Here is a 5,000-nt window from a genome sequence, read left to right on the forward strand (position 1 = left end):
ACACTACAGAAAATTACATTGTACATTTCTCTTTAATAAAAATCACTAGAACAGAAAAGCAGCTTAAAACCTTCCCATTTGTCTTTTGTGTTTACATGAGAACTGTTCTCCAAGGGCAAAATCATTTCCACACAGTTAAGTCACACACACACACACACACACACACACACACACACACACACACACACACACACACACAGCTGTTTCTATGGCTTGTCTCTCTTCTCTAATTAAACATTAAATGACCAGACAGACTGATGTAGTAGAATTCCATCTAGCCATGCTGAAAACATCTGTATTCAACAAATGCAGAAGTACACAAAAACAGTACATCATTTTTTATCTACTTATTAAATGCACTGTGAATAAATGCTACAATGTGACAGATAAGAAATAAGGTAAAATTATTGCTGCAATACTTAACCCATTTTAAAGCCATATATGGCCACGTGTGCCATGGGCCTCACCTGTTAACTTCCATGTAAGTGGAAATAGAAAGCCGTAAAATAAATGCATTCACTTCTCCAACTTCACGTCCACACAAAACGTTTTTGTAACTACATTAATAATTCCATCAGCTTCTGCCTTATTGAAGGCAGTAACTTCTGTCTTCTTAAACTGCGGGAACAACTTTGCCATTTTGGGAGAAAACTATGCTATGAAAATCCAAATCATGGTGCTAGATAGCTGCACACAGCCTGCATGACATTCTGTAATTACAGTTGAGAAAGTGGATGGCAGTCCTTGGAATCTGGGAATACATGTCCACTGAAAAATATATTTTCAGTGTCTGTGGAATCAGCTACTATCTAGTATTAGAGAAAATATTTGTGGATTTCAAGAGGAAAATTTTACCTATGATTCCTAATTTTTTCAATTGGCACACACAAAATCTTATTTACATGAATATTTAATTGAGTGTATGTATAACAACTCATCAGAGTCATTTCTTTGATGTACCTGTTTTAGCACTTTGACAACAAGAAAATACATGTTTGACACTGTGTGTGCGTGTGTGTGTGTGTGTGTGTGTGTGTGTGTGTGTGTGTGTGTGTGTGTGTGTGTGTTGAAATATCTCCAGAAAATCTTTGTGTACCGTTTTGTACTACTGCATTGTCTCACTTATTAGCCACTGCTGTTGTTTGCCATCTGCCATCCATGTTCTTATGCCCCTTGTAATTTTTGGGAAGTAAACCATCTAAAGTAAGGACAACCTGACAAGAATCAATTCGCTCTTATCAATTCACGCATGTACTGAGCACCCCCTATTAAATGACAGCTATATAAACAACAGAGGGTAACAGTCCTACACAGAGTTCGAACGGTTTCCTTTTTGCTGTGATGGTGCAATCTTAGAGTTGGTATACATAACAGGCAGGGTGTGAAACAGAGGGTATAATGTGACTTGCCCTTCTGTGCACAAATACTTTTTAAATAAGATTTCCTACATGTCAATGAGTGTTCACAGATCAAACAGTCGGTCTCTTTAATGAACTGTCACTGACTTTTCATTGCAATTAGTAAATTAAACTGGAATTTTTTGGCTGACTCTTGATGGCTTTGCTCTCCTGGACCTAATCCAGAGCTTCAACAACATTCTTCCTCACTTTCCAATTGTGATTTCTTTCACAACAATAGGGTGATGTCACAGCACTCATTTACTTTACGACACATCTTGGCTTGCATGCATGTGTGTGTGTGTTTGTGCAAGTGGGGGTGTGCTTTCAGATGGCCTTGGTGTGTGAAATTTCATAAGACAAGTACTGTTGATTACTGATGCAGCATCAGCTGTACAAATAGCAGAGGTACTCTTGTAAGGCAGGGACATAACTCTCAACTGTTCAGATTTTTGCAGACTCTCCAGATTCTTGACTCATATTTTTGGTCTGTTCCTCAGAAAATGTATGGTTTTCTGGTAAATCGCTGTGATGATCTGAGCACTGAAGTCACTAAATAGTGACATAAATTTGAGTTTCAGATTTCAAATATTTCAGAAAATGCATGTTATTCTGTAAACATTCTAAGTTTTATGAACAATATTTAAAACCTGTCCCTATTTTTGGGCCTTTGTCCTCCCATTATGTCATGTTTTGTCCAGGTTTCTAGCACTAAAAGGTTGAGAGGTATAGGCAGGGATGTAGGACAGGACAGGAAACGGGTTATATACACACAATGATGACTAGAGTACTCCCATGTTGCAAGTACAGTGAAACAGTTAAGATGTATTAAATTCAAGAAGCAGAGTACAAAGATAGGATGGAGGCAGGTGATGTTCTTTAATTATCTGTTCCTACTAATTACACAGTTACAAAATAATCAGACTGACAGGACTTTGCACTTTGAAGTCAGTAGATGACTGCTGTAACTGTATCAAAATATAGTACATTTCATATATACTTACTCCAAAGTGTAGTAAAAGTGTTGAGGCTGTAACTGTTTTTCACTGCTTAGGACTTCTGCACGGATTTAACTTACAATGAAGCAGCATTTTATTTATTTACTTACTCGTTTTACATTTTTACTCCGCATTATTTTAAAAACTGGTGTGAAAAGAAATCATTCAGAACAATAAATATGATGCCACTTCAGCTTATCAGACAGGGACAGGTGCACACACACACACACACACACACACACACACACACACACACACACACACACACACGACCTGACATTGATGTTGGCATCCAAGAAGTATGCATGTTAAATTATAAGCAGTATTTTACTCAAGAAGACCAATAGATGGCGACAAAGAGGTACTAATTGTTATGCAGGTGATTACCAAAGACCTGCCCCATAATGCCAGACCAGTTTTCACTTTTCAGTCATCAGTCAAGTATTTGTCAATGCTGAACATTTTGTCCAAGTGACATAAGGAATGTCACCTGACAGTATGCAGAAATATCCTGGTCAGGAAATGTAAAATAAAGACACTGCAATTGTGAGAGGTTTCAAAGGCAGGCATACAATTAAAGGCCTCTTTCTAAACAGTGAAAATTTCTATGCTGCAAAAGTGCTGCAATGTAAAATTAAGTTATCTTGTATAATTTTTTGCTTTTATTTTTATATTTTTTCTTCCCGGAAAACTTCTTGCAGAAAATAACTTAAGAGATCCAGTTCAGCTTTTTCCAGACAGTGTTTCTTTCAAAATCAAAACCGTAAACATCAGCACAGTTTTACTCATATACAAGTTGCTTTTCATAACAGTTAACTATTAATGATTGTTAGGGACTTTCTGATGACTGTAATACCATATCAACGGTTGTTAACCCTATGTATACACATCTAAGGTGCTAATAACAAGTAATCGTCTTGTACACCCCTCCCCCCATAAGTGCTACACATAGCAAACTACATTCTGGGAAGTACTTCTATGAATTTTGCAATGGATGTTTACATACTGTAATTGTATACTATTGCACCTTTTCTCTTCAGGCCTCCACTGAAAATGGGGCAAAGCAATAACAAGTATCCCAGTGTGGTCTTTGGAGAGGTCTGGAACAGTATGCAGAACAGTGGTTGAAGATGCCCGGGCATGAGTACAGTTTTTGTGCAACAAAATCACAAATGAATGAATGAAGAATACACACTGTACATTACACATAATGGATGCAACACAGGGCTTTCATTTATAAAGCCAAAAGATTCTCTACTGAAGGCTGTATGCAAAGTAAAGGACGGACTTTGTTTTTACTACAGGGATTCTGTTGTTTTGAAAAGATAAACTGCTGTAAAAGGCAGATCTGTACTAGTTATTGCTGGTAAACAGTTTGTCATGAAGGCCTTATACAAAAAACTCTACTTATTCCTGATATAGATGTCACCAACTGTGAAGGTACAGCAGTAGAATTATTGTGTGCAACACATACGCTAAAGCATTAAAAGATACCCTGAGCTACACCAGATATGGAAAAGCATGTGCCATCCAAGCAGCTTTATCTGCCGAAGGAGTATTATAAGTAGCTGTAGCACGCTGACAACAGTCGACAAAGAAAACTAAGAAACAACTTTACAATTTGTATTTTTAAATTCAGTATGTAGATTTTTATTTACTGCCCAATTTACTTAAATATACTTCATCCAGAAATCCTACTAAACTGTAGTCTGCTTTTTTGTGACTCAGGAAAGAGAAGTACAGCAATAAAAAGAAGAACAAGAAATTCATCAGCAAACGAGAAGTTAATCCACAAGAGTAAGGCTTACAAGGATCTACTGTACTCCACTTATATCCGCTGTTATCTTCCCAGCACAGTGTGAAGCCCAGTACAATACCAATATGCATGACTTCAGTCTTAGACAACCTGCCAGTTGGTATAAAAATCAGTGCCATGACTGTTAGTCAAAAGCCAATAAATGAACACAAATTAATACCAGCCTTGGGATATCCAGTCGGTACTCTTGACCCGCTCTTCCCTACTGAGATACCCTACTAGCTGACATTTGCTAAATGGTTAGCTTCCACTGAAGACAGACTTCAAGATTTACATAAGTCTGGTCATCCTGCCTGAGCTATCGAAATGGAGAACAGGTCCTTGCACACAGAGAGTCTAAAGACATTCGAAACTCCAACACTGAAGAGCATCATGATGGAGTCAAGCAGAGGACTCAGTAAGGTTATTCTGTAGCAAGCATGGCATACGGGAAAGCAAACCTGTGATTCAGCAATACTTAGCACCAGGTTGTGTCATGGTGGCCAGCTAAAAATGTATTGTTTAGCTCACTCATATCCAATCCCCCTTACCATGCCCACACACTCAGAGGCAAATAGCCCTTGACACACTACAGTCTGTGCATTCTACCTTGTTGTTGGTCTTGTTAAATTCGTTATTGACTTACATCCTCACTACAAGTAATAAACTGACTATTATGGGTAAAACTGTGCACCAGCTCTTTGTGTGGATGGCCTGCCAGCTCCAGACCCTGTTGTGGATGCTGTACTAGCACAGGTATATGATGAATTAATATGAATTAAAAAAAATTAAAGAAAGAGAGAAAACACA

At 37.9% G+C, this 5,000-nt stretch overlaps 1 protein-coding gene across 1 annotated transcript in view; it reads right to left on the minus strand.

Moving 5' to 3' along the window:
• Positions 1 to 5,000, minus strand: part of HIVEP2 (HIVEP zinc finger 2) — a 660,129-nt gene that overhangs the window by 518,208 nt on the left and 136,921 nt on the right. The window lies entirely within an intron of this gene.

This window comes from Protopterus annectens, chromosome 1.part0 (assembly GCF_019279795.1).
Source record: "Protopterus annectens isolate FY-2018-M chromosome 1.part0, PAN1.0, whole genome shotgun sequence".
NCBI classification, from domain to species: domain Eukaryota; kingdom Metazoa; phylum Chordata; order Ceratodontiformes; family Protopteridae; genus Protopterus; species Protopterus annectens.